Source organism: Dendrobates tinctorius, unplaced genomic scaffold, assembly GCF_039654945.1.
Source record: "Dendrobates tinctorius isolate UK_male_01 unplaced genomic scaffold, ASM3965494v1 ptg000147l, whole genome shotgun sequence".
NCBI classification, from domain to species: Eukaryota; Metazoa; Chordata; class Amphibia; order Anura; family Dendrobatidae; genus Dendrobates; species Dendrobates tinctorius.
In genome coordinates this window covers 18,814,353-18,834,432 of record NW_027361814.1, presented here as the reverse complement: position 1 = coordinate 18,834,432, position 20,080 = coordinate 18,814,353, and the positions used below count along the sequence as shown (strand labels likewise).

Here is a 20,080-nt window from a genome sequence, read left to right as displayed (position 1 = left end):
GTCCTCCAGACCAGTGTGGAGAAATAACAACCCAAAGGGGTCAAGACTGAGTAAATTGTCATTGAATGGTCCTCTGGATCAGTGTGGAGAAGTAATGACCCAAAGGGTTAAAACTGCGAACTGTTACCAAGTGGTCCTATGGATCAGTGTGAGAAAGTGACTTTGTTTTTCTTTCCTGTGTTTGGATACCCAGAGCAGGAAGAAATACTGGCACGTCGAGCACCAAAGTTGTTCCTTACAGGAGCAAAGGGACTAGGGTCAACGCAGCCCATGATAAAGAACTTGGACTCTTGTTCCAGGGCTCCAACCTAGTGGAGCTGGGGTCATGGATGACCAGTGAAAACAACGGAGCCTGTGCCAAGAATATTAATGTTTTATATGTTATTATAAAGTAAAATGTGTTGTTCTGTTAAAGGGAACTGTGTTTAACCATTTTGGTTACAGGTATCTTGATGGTCGGGGATGACCATGTTTAAAGAAGGAAGGTATGTAAGGGGGTGGCCAGATACACCACGTGCCCTCCCACTGTGAATGTTGTATATTTGTAATATGTATTGTACAATGTGATATTAAAGTAATGTTGGGCCTAGATATAGGGAGATTAGATGCTAGATAGGATTGCAATAGTTAGATGGTTTTAGCCAGAATAGAAACAGTTAATTAGCTGTACCAATGGGATTGTTGGTGGGAGAAGTTACCCAGAGTAGACTAGAAACTTTCTAGAACAATTCTGTCACAGTGTGTGTGTGGAGTGAACAGGGCAGAGCAACAGTGCAGTGCAGCCTGGAGTGACAGTGTCCTCTGGACAAGAAGTGAAGATAAGACAGAAGGTCTGGAAAAGCTGTGTTCTGAGAGCACCTGAAGGGGAAGGCAAGTGGAAGAATCTCGGTCTAACATCTGTGGGTCACCTGTGCCGTCCGGGGACCTAGGGTCCTTTCAGAGACTGCAAGAGGCAGCCTGGTAATCAGGGATTGTGGACAAGGACCACCCAGTGACAGCTGATGGGAAGATTCGGGAAGCCTTGGGTTCGGAGACGATGATGCAGGCGGAAAAGCAGCAGGGACAGACCAGGAAGAGTAAAGGAGATGTTATGTTCATACTTTGTGAAAATGCCTGGACTGTTACTGTTTTGAAGAAACATGTTCTAAATAAAGTTTTACAGAAAATGAACAAGGACTCTGATGACATTTGTGTGTGCCTGCGACGGATTGGAGCTCTGTGTCCTGAGGGGAATCCAGCCCAACAGGTGGGTGAAGCACTGCACACACAGCACATTACAAGATGGACATTATGTTTTTGTAGTAATGGAGCGTCCGGGTGTGGAAAAGTTTAAGCCCCTCGCCACAGCTGACACCCGGGCACCTATTACAGCTATGCAGACAGCTGAGGGCTGATGTTAATAGCCTAGCAAGGGGTCATGGATCCTGGCCCCCCTAGCTATATACATGAGCTCTCAGCCGTCCCAGTAAAGGCGCATCTCTAAGATGCACCAATTCTGGCACATAGCCTTGCTCTTCCCACTGCCCTGTAGCTTTGGTATATGGGGTAATAGTTGGGGGATTGATGTCACCTTTTAGGTGACATCAAGTCCCAAGGTTAGTAATGGAGAGGCGTCAACAAGACGCCCCTATTAATAACCCCGTAGTCAAATTGTAAAGAAAACACAGACACCCATTAAAAAATCCTTTATTTGAAATAAAGACTCCTTTATTATTATTTTATGAAAGGTGACATCAACCCCCCAACTATTACCCCATATGCCACCACTACAGGGCAGTGCAAAGAGCAAGGCTATGTGCCAGAATTGGTGCAATTTTTGTTTTGCCCATTCTGCAAATTCCTGGGTCAACAACGAACTGGGTCAACAACCATTCCCATTTTATTTAGGTGTATCCATACAAATGGCCCACCCTGTATATGTATACTGTATATATACTGTATATATATATAAATATATATATATATATATATATTGTAGGGATGTGACTCGCTCAGGTGCAGCGGGAGACAATTATGAGGAAGGTTCTTCTCAAAGTTCATGTGGTTTATTAACTTCATAAACCCACAAGGCAGCATAACACTGAAATGTAACCTTCACTTCAGGCAAAGGAACAGAAATGTCCGTGGCTTCAGACTCGGACTGAGAGTCTCAGCACATGCTGGGAGCTGTAGTCCTCCCCATATACAACTAATATACATAGGCCAGGGCGATGTCCAGAGCAGCGCTCTATCTGCAGCCGCAGACCCAGGAAGGCTTCTCCTTCCTTAGCACACAGGCCACTCTCTGTAGTGTCCCACCTGGACACAGGGAAGTCTGTCCACACTCTGACAGACTCCCTCACACTCTCTCACATGTGCCAAACACCTCAATTACATAGCCCTGTAACCACACCCACAGGTGATCACATGGCTATGACATCACTAAAGGTTGTATAGACACACACAGGCTTCCCTGACACAGTGTAACAGAAAGATCAGCAGTACCTCTGCTGATCAATACACCCTGGAGCCTGCATCCCAAGGCCACCCACCTTGAGACCCATAATGGTCATTTAGGACCCTGCTCCTGTTACCACACTGAATGTGCCTGTACACCCGTCCTGGGACACCCACACGGCGCCCCCTAGCTGACATAGTGGTAACTACACCACAATATATATATATACATATATATATACTGCTCAGAAAAATAAAGGGAACACTTAAACATCAGAATATAACTCCAAGTAAATCAAACTTCTGTGAGATCAAACTGTCCACTTAGGAAGCAACACTGTTTGACAATCAATTTCACATGCTGTTGTGCAAATGGAATAGACAACATATGGAAATTATTGGCAATTATCAAGACACCCTCCATAAAGGAGTGGTTCTACAGGTCGGGCCCACAGACCACATCTCAGTACCAATGCTTTCTGATGTTTTGGTCACTTTTGAATGTTGGTTGTGCTTTCACACTCATGGTAGCATGAGAAGGACTCTACAACCCACACAAGTGGCTCAGGTAGTGCAGCGCATCCAGGATGGCACATCAATGCGAGCTGTGGTAAAAAGGTTTGCTGCGTCTGTCAGCGTAGTGTCCAGAGGCTGGAGACGCTACCAGGAGATAGGTCAGTACACCAGGAGATGTGGAGGGGGCCATAGGAGGGCAACAATCCAGCAGCAGGACTGCTATCTCCATCTTTGTGCAAGGAGGAACAGGAGGAGCACTGCCAGAGCCCTGCAAAATGACCTCCAGCAGGCCACAAATGTGCATGTGTCTGCACAGAAACCGACTCCATGAGGATGGTCTGAGGGCCCAACGTCCACAAATGGGGGTTGTGCTCACAGCTTAACACTGTGCAAATTCGCCACTGGTGCCCTGTGCTCTTCACAGATGAAAGCAGGTTCACACTGACACATGTGACTGACATGACAGAGTTTTGAAAACGCCGTGGAGAGTGATCTGCTGCCTGCAACATCCTTCAGCATAACCGGTTTGGCATTAGGTCAGTAATGGTGTGGGGTGGCATTTCTTTGGAGGGCCACACAGCCCTCCATGTGCTCGCCAGAGGTAGCCCGATTGCCATTAGGTACCGAGATGAGATCCTCAGACCCCTTGTGAGACCATATGCTGGTGCGGTTGGCCCTGGGTTCCTCCTAATGCAGGACAATGCCAGACCTCATGTGGCTGGAGTGTGTCAGCAGTTCCTGCAAGATGAAGCCATTGAAGCTATGGACTGACCCGCCCGTTCTCCAGACCTGAATCCGAATGAGCACATCTGGGACATCATGTCTCGCTCCATCCACTAATGTCACGTTGCACTACAGACTGTCCAGGAGTTGCCTCATCAGGAGCATGCCCAGGCATTGTACAGTAGGGAGGTCATACTGTCACGTGGAGGCCACACACAATACTGAGCATCTTTTCTTTGTCATGAGGCATTCCCACTAAATTTGTATCAGCCTGTAATTTGATTTTCTGCTTTGATTTTGAGTATCATTCCATATCCAGACCTCCATGGGATATTTTGATTTACATTGATAATTGTTATGTTTTATTGTTCTGAACACATTCCACTATGCAATGAATAAAAATTTGCAACTGGAATATTTCATTAAGAGATATCTAGGATGTAGTATTTTAGTGTTCCTTTTATTTTTTTTTACCAGTATGCACATATATACACAGTGTATATATATATATATATATATATATATATATATTATATGATTCTTTGTGTATATACCTATTCTTTTCTAACCTGTCAGTGTGATTTTACTGTACACCGCATATGATTTACTGGCTTTTGTTCTGTCTATGTAATATAAATATATATATATATATATACATACATACAGTATGTATTCTAAATGTATATATCTATTCTATCTATTGTTCTGTAAGCTGTCAGTGTGATTTTACAGTAGCCGCACATGAATTACCGGCTTTTCAAAGGACACCAATGCGTAAAAATCGGACAGCACTCGCATGGTGCAAGTGCTGTGCAATTTTTTACTTGCACCCATTGACTTGTATTGGCGAGTCTCGTCCGTAATACGCAGCATGCTGCGATTTTTTTTCTCAGTCCGATTTCATCGCAGATGAGGTGTCACCCATTGAATATCACTGGTCTGAGTGCAATCCGATTTTTTTATCGGATTGCACTCGTCCGTATTTCTCGCAAATGTGTATGAGCCCTTGGTGTAAGGGGAACATTGGCCACAATACACTTAGATACAGTCATTAATATGGCAGCCTCTAAACATGGCCGCAACCTACCAAGCAATTCTCAGTTGGGGCATGGACCATATAATAAACTTACTAGATTTTCCATTTTTATTTTAGTAAATGAATACATGGTAATTAATATTATTGTCATCGGAGCAGCCGGCTTATAATATCTTTCTGCATATTTACTAAGTCTTTTAATTATTCATCACATAAAACATAAGAAAAAAAACTAATCGCAGAAAGATGTCAGCTTTACATAGCATAATAATCCGTTTTGCATATATTGTACTTAAAATGGCAATGTGTCTTCCATTGAAAGTAATTATTGCTAAATCGCATTCCCAAATAAGAGCATTTAATGTGCCCTGGGCCTTCCAGTCCGGCTCGGTGAGCTGGCATTATCCTAACGTACAGTATCACTTGGATGTAAATAAGCAAAACTATTCAAATGTACTCAATTTCACACCTAAATGATCACGGATGCTGATTCAAAATAGCTCCAGAGAGGAGACAAGGAGCGAATCTGTGGGAGAGAGCTATACGAGCCGAGAGAACGGTACATATCTCAATCAGTGCAGATACATCTGATCAAGCTGCAGATACATCAATAATGCTAGTGATCCAGCCATTACATTACCACGATCTACTCCATGCGATCAATGTAGATTAACCCCTTAATGACCAAAAGTATTTTCGGTTTTTCGTTCTCATTTTTTGCTCCCCTTCTTCCCAGATCCTTAACTTTTTTTATTTTTCAGTCAATATGGCCATGTGAGGGCTTCTTTTTTGCGGAACGAGTTGTACTTTTAAACGACACCATTGGTTTTACCATGTTGTGTACTGGAAAACGGGAAAAAAATACCAAGTGCGGTGAAATTGCAGAAAAAAAGTGCAGTTGTTTTTTGTTTTGGTTTGTTGCTATGTTCACTAAATGCTAAAACTGACCTGCCATTATGATTCTACAGGTCATTACGAGTTCATAGACACCAAATATGTCTAGGTTCTTTTTCAACTAATTATTTATCGCAAAAAAAAATGTTATCCAATGAAATAATTAGATAACAAGAGACCACCTAAGTAAAATTGTATTTTTATTCAAAAATCATTAAAACCACAATAAAAAGGAGTCCTGAAAAAAGAAAAATCAGGGACATAGTGCCATAGAAAACCTTCAATGCACAAACTGTGAAAACACCATGACAATTGATGCTATATCCAAAAGGGACAAAAAATGAGGTAAACAAAAGAGTCTACAGCTCAAAAAATTAAAGGCTGAATGAAAGCATACCAAATTATATATATATATATATATATATATATATATATATATAGTGCTATGTACTCCATGTAAACAATATATGAAAAGTGGACATTAAGACCTAGCCCAATAAAGTGCCGTGCTATTAATAAGGACTATGTGTCCCGTATATCCCCAATATGAAAATGCGATGCGGTAAAGAGCTAAACAGCTGCTGGATAAATCATACCTAGTAGTGGCAAAGATTGACAGTGGCATTTAACTAGTTAATAGGCACGGGTGGCTCGCGATTCCACTCGTGCCTATTGCGGGCACATGTCAGCTGTTCAAAACTTCTGACATGTCCCGGCTATGATGCGGGCTCACTGCCGGAGCCCACATCAAAGCGGGGGTACTGCCATTGGACGTACTATCCCATCCAATGGCAGTAAGGGGTTAAGGTCTCCAGGAGACCTCTGGTTGTCATGCCAACCCATCGATGACCTGCAATCACGTGATCGCAGGTCACTGATGGGCGGACTTCCAGTGCGATTACTGAAAGTGCATGTTAAATGCTGCTGTGAGTATTTACAGTGGAATTTAACGGGTTAATAGCCACAGGTGGATCGCGATTCCACCCACGGCAGTTCTGGGTCAGACACATGTCAGCTGTTCAAAACTATACTGTACTATTACGCCCAATGTCAGAAAGGGGTTAAAGAGGTTGACCACTACTTTTACAATGATGCCCTATCCTCAGGATAAGGCATCAATGTCTGATCGACCAGGGTCAGGCACTCGGCACGCCCGGCGATCAGCTGTTATCGTTGCCGACGGCCGGAAGTGCTTTCTTGCGGACCTTGGCCGTCTACTTGGTCGGGTCTTGTTATCACACATCCGCCTCCGATTGAATTGAAAAGGAGGCCTATGTGTAGTACGCCGCAGCCGAGTGCCTGACCCTGGACGATCAGACATTGATGCCTTATCTTGAGGATAGGGCATCATTGTAAGAGTAGTGGTCAATCTCTCTAAGACTAATGGAATTATAGAACCCAAAACACAAGCAAAAGGCCCAGACTGGTTGCCCCATAAATGGTGGCTCAGTGGTTAGCATGGTTGACTTGCAGCGCTGGGATCCTGGGTTCAGATCTCACTGATGACCACATCTGCAAGGAGTTTGTATGTTCTCCCCGTGTTTGCGTGGGTTTCCTCCGGATTCTCCAGTTTCCTCGCACACTCCAAAGACATACTGATAGGGAATCTAGACTGTGAGTCTCGATGGGAAAAGTGGTGATGATGTCTGTAAAGTGCTGCGGAATAAATGGCGCTATATAAGTAACCGAAATAAATAAAAAACAACGTTCATCATCTTTTTATGATCGTCATGGTCCGACTGCTGTGTGCATGGAGTAGTAGTCTCCATGTGCGACCACTGCTCCATTCACTCTTTATGTGAAGGGTGGTCACGTAAGTGCAATATCATTGCCATTGAAAGTGCAGTTTCTAATCGTCTAAAAGAAAACTCGATAGCAAAAATGTTATAAAATATGCAACAAAAACAAAACCAATGACTTGAAAAGCTCACGCACAGGGCAGGGGTAAAAGAAAAAAGTCGACTCAAGTCCCCAAATCTCAGGCTGTATGCAGCTTCCGTATGGCGTACACATTGTTTGTTGGAGTTCTTAATTAGTTTGTTGTGTTATTTTTGTCTAAAAATAGATATTTTTTTCCATTTCTAAAGTAAATCTGATTGATCGATTCTGGAAGTTTTTCCAAGCATAATCTAAGACAGGCAGTATCCAACATATTACCTTATATTCCCCTTTGTAACTCTACCCTTATTAAATTATATGGGCATTTTTTTTTTTATTTAAATGAACACATTTTGGAATGAAAATCATTTTTACAACTTGCTTTAATTAAATATGCTGCATTGTTTGGTTTTACAAGCTATTTGTTTCCCTGCACATTGCAGAATGCGTTAACTGAGAATCCAAGAGGTGGTTCTGATGGGGAGTATCTAATTCTGTAATCTGCCTTTTGTTGAGCTCCTCTCAGCTGATTTATGACCACCTCAAAGTTCACCAACTTTAAGGCTCGTGCACAAGACCAATTTTCTAGTACAAGTGCTCTCCGCGGTTTCCACAAATTGCTCTTGCACCTTTGATATTCTATGGGGCTGTGCACATGTCCACATTTTTCCTTGGAACAAAAGCGGAAACTTTCTAAACTGATCTGAACATCGGATTAAAATTGGCAATGCCAGTCTTTAGGTCCATAGTAAAAAAAAAAAATCCAACCGACCTCAGATGACATCCCGGTGCAGTCCGATTTTCACGGAATAACAGAATGGAGAAGGTGGAGAAACTTGTTTTTCTCTCCACACACGAGAAAAACTGATCAAACTCTGATCAAACTATTTTTTTTTTGGTTACGGAGAAATCGGTTGTGTGAACTAATCCTTAATGTAGTCCCTGGTCATGTATCAACAGTGAAAAAAGACCGATAAAAGATTTACAAACTTCCCATCAGAATCAACTCACCGCTGCATTCTCAGTTACCTCACTTTGCACCCAGCAGTGTCCAATCAGCCTGTAAATGCCATCGTTGCAATATTTTTAATAAAACCCAGTTGCAAACTTTTTAGTCCATAATTTTCATGAATTTAAGTAATAAAAATAAATTTTAAAGAAAATGTAAACCTATTAAGAAAATTAATGAACAGCAATTCCCCTACGTATTGTTGGTAGAAAATTTGTGGTCCAAAGTTTTAAAAAAAAAATAACAGTTTTAAAAACAATATGAAGTGAATCTGAGTGAACGGAGGGAGCCCATTCATGACCTTCACAAAGTCTTTTGCTCTGGAGGACTGGCACGTTTGTGCATTTTAATAGGTTTTAATGGGCACAGTGTAATGCTCCATTTTCCCTGAAGTGCTGTCGCTCAGAGATTGAACCCTTACTGTCAGCTTCCCCTGCAAGTAATTATTGGAGACCGCATCTAAAAATAACAATAAAAATGTCCAAAAAGAACATTCCCTTTAAGTACTGTTACTAGAGCTTTTATCATGATGCTGTTCTAGAATTAAAGAAAATCCTCTGATGAGAACCATACCATGCAATGTTGTCGTCCATTCACTTAGAGCCGACACACGAGTTTAGTGCCATTTACTACAGCGTTCATTCTGCTTAAGTTCAGCATATGTGACTGTTTGGTAGAATTTGCTTCCAATAAGGTCTATAAAGAGCATTTAGGATGGAGGATTACCATGCTGCCGATGCAGGGCACAGCTGGATGGCAGGCAGCCAGTGGTAGAAAGCAGCTGCAGACTCGGGCTCTGTGCGGAGTCTTTTTTAATAAACCATTATTTAATGTCACTATCTTTTTTTATCATGCAGTAAATTAAAATGAGGGTTTTTTCTTCCCTCAATGAAATAAAGAAAAAAAAAATAGAATTACAATATTTTTTTTCTTTTATTATTAGGCCTCTATGAAGGCGCATGTAATACAGAGGCAGCTGCTCAGACGAGTCATTTCTCTATTCCAATGACCTCCCATTTCTTGAATGACATGTATTTCCATAAACTTGATAATGATGTGAAAATCATCTTATCTAAAAATTATCTTGTCTCAGCCCCAAAAGAATCACTCCAAAGTACCATTCACTAGGTCTCTCCATTTTAAAGGGAAACTGTCACCCCATTTTAGCCCTATCAGCTGTGGCCACCGCCATCAGGGGCTTATCTACAGCATTCTGTAATGCTGTAGATAAGCCACCGATGTAACCTGAAAGACAAGAAAACAAGTTAGATTATATTCACCCTGGCGTCCGGTCCGGTCCAATGGGTGTCGCGGTTCCGTCCGGCGCCTCCCATCTTCATACGATGCCATCCTCCTTCTTACTTCTGCCGTGGCTGCGGCGCAGGCGTACTTTCTCTGCCCTGTTGAGGGCAGAGTAAAGTATTGCAGTGCGCAGGCGCCGGACCTCTCTGACCTTTCCCGGCGCCTGCACACTGCAGTACTTTACTCTGCCCTCGACAGGGCAGAGAAAGTACGCCTGCGCCGCAGCCACGGCAGAAGTAAGAAGGAGGACAGCATCATATGAAGATGGGAGGCGCCGGATCGGACTGTGACACCCACCGCACCGGACTCCACCCCCTGGTGAGTATAATTTAACTCGTTTTTCTTATCTTTCAGGTTACATCAGGGGCTTATCTACAGCATTACAGAATGCTGTAGATAAGCCCCTGATGGCGGTGCCGGCAGCTGATAGGGCTAAAGTGGGGTGACAGATTCCCTTTAAGTGGTTGTTCACTGGCTGTTTTAAAGTGTAATCATTCTCTAGCCACAGAGACATTGAGACAGGTTACAGGAAGTGGGAGCAGGTATTTGTCTGTCTGCTCCTGCTCTCCTGTCTGTCAGACCGCATGCAGACATAAGCGAGAGCTGGCCTTTCATTTGGGGTAGACAAGTGAAGTGCAGAACACTTCCGATCATGCTCAGTGCGCCTCTCTGAAGCTAGCAAACGTACACGAGAATATAATAGAAACTCCTCATCACCACTTCTGTATTTGTCACCCGCTCCTGGTTTTGCCTTACAAATACTGAACATGTGAACGTGGCCTTACAACAAGAAACGGACAAAGTTTCATTGGTGATTTTCATCAGAGTTTGGTCACTTGGTAACAGATTCATCAGTTTTTATTGATGAGGAAAAAAAGAAGTTTCTCCACATTTTCCCATCAGTCCATGAAAAATGGACAGTCACGTAGATGGCAGCATCCAAGTGTGGTCTGATTTTTTCACAGACTTTCATTGCCGAGTTTGAACTGATGTTCGGATTAAAATTGGACATATCTCCATAATTTTTCACGAATTACTCGGTTCTCGAAACACAGTCATATGAAAACATGGATAGTACTCGTATGTGAAAAACTGACCTGTGAATGAGCTGTTCTTGAGCTGCAATACCAGACACTAACCATGAATAGGTGTAGTGCTGTTTTTGGAAGAAACCAGTCATAGTTTTCCATTCATGTAAAAACTCTGAGGGCTCATACTCATCTGTGAGGAAAACGAATGAGTGCAATCCGATAAAAAAAAAGAAAAAAAATCAGACTGCACTCTGACCAATGTTAGTCTGCGAGTCGCTGCTCATCTGCAATTTTTTTCTCAGCTCAAATTGGGATGATTTGCCAATGAAAGTTAATGGGTGTGATAAAAAAATTGCGCAGCACTCGGACAACGCGAGTGCCATCTGATTTTTACTCACCAATGTCCTTTGAAAAGGGTGTAAAATCACAGAGTGATTGACAATATAGAATAGATATAAACACATAGAGTAGATAGATATAAAGAGGTCAGTAACATATATTAGTACAGTGCTTGTGTAACGTACTGTTCATGTATTTTTTTTACTTATTAAATTATTTTCTAAAAAAATGGTGTGGGATCCCCCAACCTTTTATTAACCAACAGAGGGAAAGAGGACAGCTGGAGGCAGATGTTTATAGCCATTGAAGGGATCAATACCCATGTAGGTTCTATAAGACGTCCCCATTACTAACCCCACAGTGATATTGTATAAAAAAAAAACAACACTCACACCCAGAATAAAGTCCTTTAATTGAAACAATGACACATACTCCTTTAATGAATTTACATTTAAAAAAAAAGTATACTCCATCAACGCCCAAGTCACTGAAGCCAATGTCTCCTGTAACAGAATTAAAATAATAAACAACCATATTCATCACCTGTCCGCCAAGAAGATAATGATCCATTTGTCCAGCGACTTGTCTAGCTCTGCTACATCTAGATGGCAGGCTGCATTGTTGCATGAAGAAAGTTGTCTCGCTCACAGTGCCGTCAGAAAGGTGCTCAGAGTTCACAGTCAATAAACTCAGTTCAACGTAGTGATGTCAGCACGAGCACCATGGGAAAAGTCTTAACAGCGCTCGTGCTCATGTCAGTGAGTTGAACTGAGTTCATTGGCTGTGAACTCCCAGGACCTTTCTCACAGCACCATGAGCGTGAGAACTTTCTCACGCTCTTGGTGACATCAGTGAGCTGAAAGGAGTTCACCGCGAGGCACTGAACCAAGAAAGCATGCGCAGCTCAGTGTCTATGCTGGATGGAAGGCTGTATAGTTGCATCATGCAACAATACAGCTTGCCATCTACATAGATATAGCAGAGCTAGATGCATCACAGGACAAATTGATTATTATCTTCTTGGCAGACAGGTGAGGAATATGGTTGTTTATTATATTAATTCTGTTATAGGAGACATTGGCTTCAGTGGCTTGGGTGTTAACATGAGTATACATGTTTTTGATAAATGTAGGTTCATTAAAAGGATTCTGTCATTATTTCAATTAAAGGACTTTATTCTGGTTGTGCAGGTTGTTTTATACAATATGACTATTGGGTTAGTAATGGGGGCGTTATAGACGCCTCTCTATTATCAAAATCTGGACTTGATGTCACCTAACAATACAAAGGTGACATCAACTCCCTCAACTATCACCCCACTTACCACTGCACCAGGACAAGTGGGAAGAGCGAGGCTAAGTGTCAGAATTGGCACATCTTATGGAAGCACCTTTTCTGAGGTGGCTGAGAGCTGATGTTTTAATTCTGGGAGGGGGCCATTATCCATGGCCCCTTCTGAGGCTATTATCAGCCTGCAGCTGCCTGACTAGCCTTTACTGGTTATTAACTATAAGGGGACCCTACGTAATTTTTTGGGAGGGTTCCCCCATTTTAATAACAAGGAAAGGCTAAGTATACAGCTGTGAGCTGATATTAATAGTCTAGGAAGCTCCATGGATATTTCTCCCTTCCCTGGCTATAAGCATCTGCTCCCAGCTGTCCACCTTCCCTCTGCTGGTTAATAAAATGTTGGGGGATCTCATGCATTTTTTTGCCGAAAGCAATTTATTTGCTAAAAAGCAAAAAACATGTACAGTAAATTACACACACAAAGCATTGATTATGTATCTCACTCACATACAGTATGTATATATATCTTTTTGTATCTATCCATCTGTCTATCTCTATCTAATCTCTCTACATATATCTTGAACAATATTTCCTTGGAAAACTGTGTGTAAATCGGATCGTTTTCGCATGTAAATCGGATGTTAGGTGTTAAAAATCGGATTTTGTTTGCATAAAAAAAAAAATCGCATGACAGTTGTCTGACTTTCTTGGACCGAAATTGGACGGTTTTTTACACGGTGATGGGTAAGAGCCCTTAGGGCAGTTTCACACATCCAGATAATTCCGGTACCGGAAAAACCGGTACCGGAGCGGTGTCCGTGTGTCCATGTGCATACGTATGCCATCCGGGTGACATCTGTGTGCTATGCGTATGTCCGTGTGTACCATCCGTGTGCTGTCCGGGTACGAGGTTTTGAAAAATTATTTTCAATGTTAACCCTTTGACTTTTAAGAATGCACATGGATCGCACACGGACAGCATTGACCATTGACTTGTATGGGTCTGTGTGATCCATGCTGTTGCACAAAGACGGACATGTCAGCGTGTTTTGCACACGGACACACGGTCCGTGAAAACACGCTGACATCTGCATAGACACATTCATTCGAATGTGTCTACATGTGTCAGTGTCTCCGGTACGTGAGAAAACTGTCACTACACGTACCGGAGCCACTGACGTGTGAAACTGCCCTTAAGGGAATAGTGGTGTTAACCAAGGCAAGAAGATAAGCCCTTTTTTTAATTCCTGCTATGAGGCCCGTTCTTGTCGATGTGAACTCCTATTGAGATTTCCAATTATTTGGATCAAAGTATAATTGGGGCTGAATGATTTTCTGCTTTTCAGATGCAGTCGCTCCATTCAGGACAGAAAACATAAATACAAATTGCACATTTAGAAATAGAAGAAAATTCCATTTCACGCTATGATGCAATACAAATAAGAAATATGGGAAATTAAAGTTCTCCACATGCCTCCTGCCTAGCAAATACTTATGAAGTGTTAATATAATAACATCATATTCTGGAATTGTTTTCATATCGTTCCAAAACATGAATTCAGGGACCTCAAGGAGTTTCTGTTTAGACTGGATGCAGATGTTACAATGTACATAACTTCCATCACAAAAAAAACCTGGTAAAATACAAAGTATTAATGGATCAGAAATCAGAGAGGCGATTTGGCTGAGTTAATGCATACACATTGGGGCCAATATCTAGAATTGGCCTTAGGATGTCCACACGTACAAGTCAGGGATCTCTCCTGACTCATCATACATCGTTATTTCAATGGGGAGAGAGAAATCTGACAACAGCCGTCAGCAGGAACATCCACCATCAAGGAAGAGCTTGAGGAACCACATAGACTGAGGCTAAGTGCACATGTACCGGAACTCTCGCGGAAATTACCGCGAGAATTCCGGAATTCCATTCCGCGGGAAAATCGCATTTTAAATTCCCGCGATTTTCCCGCGGAAAAACTAGCATTTTGCAAGCGTATTTAGCTTGCAAAATGCTAGCGTTTTCCAAGCGATCTGTAGCATCGCTTGGAGAACTGATTGACAGGTTGGTCACACTCGTCAAACATAGTGTTTGACGAGTGTGACCAACTTTTTACTACTGAGGCCACCTATGCAGCATCAATAGTAAAAGATAGAATGTAAAAAAAAATAAAAAATAGTGTTATTCTCACCTGCCGACGTCCCACGCATCCGTTCCCAGTAATCCTTTGCGAAAATGCCCGCGATGACGTCCATTCTCACGGGATCGCGATGTCTCGCTGTGATTCGCGATGACGTCGCGCGAATGACCGCGAGACTTCGCGATCCCGCGAGAACGGACGCCATCGCGGGCATTTTCGCAAAGGCTTACTGGGAACGAGAGCGTGGAGAGAGGCGGGAATGCTGCGCGGGACTCCGGAAGGTGAGAATAACAATATTTTTTATTTTAAATTCTATTTTTTACAGGGATATGGTACCCAAAGCCCGGAGGACAGTCTCCTCTCCTCCGGACCGTGGGTACCATCCGCAAATGTTCTGCTTACTTTTCGCATGGTGTGCACAGCCACATGCGGGAAATAAGCGGAACAATGCATTCCTATGGGTGCGGGATCGCTGCGATTCCGCAAATTAATGAGCATGCTGCGTTTTTTACCGCGAAGCGATTTCGCCGCGGTAAAAACCGCAGCATTAGCACAGCATTGCGGAATCCCATAGGAATGTATGGGATGCTTATTTTTCGCGTTTTTGGGGCAAAATCGCGCGGTTAAACCCGCCGCGGAAATGCGAAAAAACGCCACGTGTGAACTCAGCCTGATAGGGCTTTTTCGCACTGGTTGGTATTTGATCCATATTTTTCAGCAGTGTTTGTAAACCAAAAGTAAGGGTGGAACTTATAGAGAAAAATTAGAATTGAAAGACTGACACTTAGTCTAGGTTTTGGAGACACTCCTGGTTTTGGCATTCAAAGGTCACGTTCATATGTTCAGTAGTTGGTCAGTATTTTACATCAGTATCTGTAAGCCAAAACCAGGAGTGGGTGATAAATCCAGAAGTGGTGACGTGTTTCTATTATACTTTTCCTCTGATTGTTCCACTCCTGGTTTTGGCTTACAAATACTGATGCAAAATACTGACCAAATACTGAAGGTGTCAACGTAGCCAAATACTGATGAAAAATACTGATGTCTGAATAGAGCTTTAGATTTTTGGGTAATCCCAAGGATGGATCTAATCAGATTGATCAGATCAAATTAGACAGAAATTGGCCAAAATAGCTTTGGCTGCCTTTACACACAGATTTCACACCAGATACACCAATCTCAGCAGCTGGTCTGAGCCAAGTTGACCATTTAACGTGAGAATTACCAATAACAATCTGATAATTATTATGTCTATGGAACTAAAAAGGATCAATCATGATAAGTAAGAATCTCCTCCGTCGGTGGGATTACTTACCGTATTTTTCATTCTTCTTCTATTACTAAGGAAAGTTATTGGTCAGAGATTGATCCACAATTAAGTGACGAGCAAACGTGCTCGGAAAAGGTGTTATCTGAGCATGCTCGGGTGCTAACCGATCGTCTTCGGCTTGCTGGAAAAATATGTCCAAGTCCCCGCGTCTGCATGTCTCGCGGCTGTTCGACAGCGGAAGCACATGTAGAAATTACCTAACAGGTAATATCTGAATGTGTTGCGGTCGTCTAACAGCCGTGAGACATGCAGACGCGGGGACTTGAACATATTTTTCCAGCATGCCGAAGACAATCGGTTAGCACCCGAGCATGCTCAGGTAACACCTTATCCGAGCACGTTCGCTCATCACTATCCACAATCTGTGCACAGACAGAACCATAAATTCAGCTTTACTACAACTTGTTGATACAGCAGAGCAGAGTTTGTCTTTACCAAAATTCATGGCGATAATCCTGTGTTACTTATCCCAGGTGTATCTACTATCTATCTGTTTTCTCTCAGTCCTAAAAAGGTAAATGAAAACTTCCGCTATGCTACATTTGAACGTATTTTTATCTCCTCTGTAGTACACAGATCTAGCAAAGGTTTTGTTGACACAGACAAACATCTCTGGGGTATCAATGCACAAAAGAAGTGTAATCGGTCAATGGCTCGAGCAATGTTGATTAATGTAATCCTCTCTAGCCTTGGGTCACACGAGTGCATGTTCTCTCATTCGAGAAAATCGGTCCAATTATGTTAATCACACTCTGATCAGAGTGTGATAAAAGTGTGATCCAGTTTTCTCAGATCGGAGTGCAGTCCGATGTTTTCCACGGACCCAAAAAATGAATGAGCGAGCGCCATATGATTATCGACTCGGCCGAATAGAAAAAAAAGAACGGCCCCATAGAGCAACCTGGGGACGAGTGTCATCCGTCAAAACGACTTGTCCCATAATTACCGTCGTGTGACAAGCTATCAAGATGGTGCGATGTGAGACATGATAACCTTTGCTACAGCTGTATGCTTATTGGATTTATGTACTTAAAACTTGTCCCTATGACTTGTCGACATGCGGCGTCACATGGAGAATTTTTATTTTAAATGCTACAGCTTTTTATGCAGTTTTTTTGAGAAGTAGATCCAGTAAGAAGAAGAATGTCGAGCAGGCTGTCCATGGATAAAACATGAATAAAAAAAACTGGCGTGTTCGACGCGTTAAATCAATAGATGTATCACCCCGAGCGGCCGAACTTAACTTGCACTTGCTACAACTATAAGTATTTCCGGCAGGTTTTCCTTTGCCTTAAGATCCACAGCTGCTCAATAAACTGCATGAAAAACTGCGACAAGTATTGCAGAGTTTTCTGAAAAACATCCGCAGTCTTCGAGTTGACATAATTCAATAGGTTTAGTTCCAGTCGTATGGAAAAAAAACATTGAATGAACTGTCCGCCTGAATTGTGTCAAAAGGCGAGCATTTGACAAACTCAGCTCTCAAGTAAAATGATGAAAAGAACTAATGTGAATTATTGTAATTCAGTCATCCGGAACATTTAATGACCTCTTTTAGGTAATAAGTTATCTGCAAAAAAAAAAAATTCACATTGTGCCCGTGAATCGCTGTCGGTTCCCAATACATTTTCATTCCATCGAAACTGTTTAGGATAAATCACCGGCATTTCATAACTTTTTACGAGACGCCACATTAGTTAAATTTCTCTCTCTTCTGGAGTTCATTCCTTTTTTTTTCGCAAACCATCTGTCATGTCTTTAAACAGATTACCATGTATAGACTTATCAAAGGCAATAAAAGTCTGTTGTATCATCAAATCTGTCCTGATTCTGCCTGGTATCCCAGCCTGACCTCATTCCTAATACTCTCCGCAGCGTCTAAACACACATGGCTTACAAATCTGACACATAGGGTTTGGAGGATTATCGTTCATATCCATTGAGAACATAAGTCGCAGTCATATACGTACCTATGAATCGCTCTTGCGCATGGTGTCTTGTATGAGGAGATGCAAGAAAACTGAGATTTCCCCGGTGCGAAAAGTTGCTCAGGTCCTAATAGACAGCCGGGATCACAGCATGTTGGTGGTGGTGTGTTAGATGTGCACAGCAGCCAAGCTCTGGAGGTTTGCAGCTGCACTAGATAAGAGGGAAGGCTTATGTCAGAGGGAACATGCTGCAGTACAATGGGAGCTCAGGAGGTATAGGGCAAGAGGAGGGGGAGGTTCTGTATCGTTATGATGGGACCATGACCCATTAGAGAGCATCTCCGCTCTGATGACTTTGGCTTGATTTTTTTTTTCTGTAATGTACATAGGGAGCAATTATCGACTACGATAGGATATTTAGAAGGAGAACAGTTTAATCAAATATAGGAGATTTCATTTAATGGGTTCAGAAGGACAATTCTTGGTACGGTATTTGTTCACACAGATTTTATTGACTAGAATTTTAGAGAAAACTCTGCACCTAAATCCACATAAAAATTTTTCAATACTCTTTAAAGGGAACTTGACTGCTGTTACATGCAACCTGATCCATGTGTAAGGGTGTCAAAAAAGCCATCCTGTGCCCCAAACATGTCCTGGTTTGGAATGTATAAATGTATGTATATCGTTGCCTTGTAATGTTGTTAGGCAGTGTATTTTGCACTGTGTGTAATATGGTGTATATAATGCTGCTATGTATATATATCTATGGTATTAAATAGGGAAAGCGTAATACATTAGTTAGTCCACTAGATGGGAACATATTAGTACATTGTAGTAATAGTTAACTGTAGGAGGAGTTAACTGGGGTAAGGCAGGAACAGTTTCCTGGTTAGTGTCAGAGGGGCTAGGGAGCCCGTACAGCCTGCTTGGGCTTGGAGCTCGAGGTACCCAGTAGCTCCACTCAATGCCGACTTTTATTCCCCATTGACTTGCATTGGGGTCGGGTTTCGGACAAAACTCCGACTTTTTTTTGCCCTAGTCGGACCAATTTCATCTGAAACGAATTTTGTTTCATGAAACCCGATCCGACTAAAGTCGCTCAACTCTACATGCCACACGTCCCATATCAGAAACAAAGTAGGCAGCATATTGGTCCCTCATTTGGGCAACTTCAACTGTTGACCGCAGAGGGTGATGATGGTAATCTGGCAATGGGTTTGACACAGGTTCATCAAGTTCAATGTTGGGTCGCTTTTTAGCCATTATGTAGCTATGCAGAACCCCACAGGCTTTGACCACCTCATCGACTGTCTCCATTTTTAGATTAATGGTAGTTCCAAGAAAGCGCCATTTGGAGACAGTTAGAAATTAATATGTGCATATGCACTTTATGTATTGCGTTTTAACCTTAGGCAGCGCTGGCTTCTCTCTCTTTTTTATTTGATATTGGTTGTGGCTGACCATTACAGTTCGCCATGCGTGCTTTGTTATGCACACCATTCTTTCTGTGACTTTTTTGTGATTGATTAAGGCTGCTGTGCACACACACAGCAACCCTGCCCTGCCCCAAACTTTGACTGTGCACCTGTATCTGGGTCTGTTTCACTCTTTATCTGTGGTTGCTGGTCAGACATTATGGAGGTTAGACCTGATATGTCCATGTCCGGAACTGGTCAGCCTTTATCTGTGCTTGCCGTTTCTGGCGCCATGGGAGTGATTCTGAGACGCTTCAGGTACATTTAGCATTTTATGCAGTCTTGCTTTTAAATTATTTAGGAGGCCGTAATGGCACAGCGAATATAAAAAAAGTAGAGTAGGACGGCCCCATTTGAGAATGCCTTGGCGTGGCGGGGGTGGCTCAAACAATTGATCAATTATTTGCTAAATGTCTCATTTTAAAGTACAGTTAGAAATTAATATGTGCATATGCACTTTATGTATTGCATTCTAACCTTAGGCAGCGCTGGCTTCTCTCCTTTTTTATTTAAGAATCCCAAAGATACACTCAATAGTTCTTCGTGCCCTGGTCAGTCTGTAGTTAAAAAATTTTTTGTGTGGTTCAAGTCCCGACTGGAGTAAGGTTTCAGTAGGTTTTCACACATCTGAAAGGCCTCATCCCCAACCATAACAAATGGCATTGGCGGGCCTTGAGTGTTGGGAAGAGGTCATGGCAGGGGGAAATTAAAATTTTTTCCATACAAGCGTTGGCCCTTTTTAAAAGTCT

General features: G+C 42.3%; 1 protein-coding gene across 1 annotated transcript in view; it reads right to left on the bottom strand.

The window, feature by feature from the left end:
- Positions 1 to 18,050, bottom strand: part of GABRP (gamma-aminobutyric acid type A receptor subunit pi) — a 135,859-nt gene extending 117,809 nt beyond the window's left edge. The window contains exon 1 of the mRNA XM_073546330.1: positions 17,896 to 18,050. The gene's annotated coding sequence lies outside the window, so the exon portion shown is untranslated. The remainder of the gene's footprint in view (positions 1 to 17,895) is intronic.
- Positions 18,051 to 20,080: the final 2,030 nt, after the last annotated feature.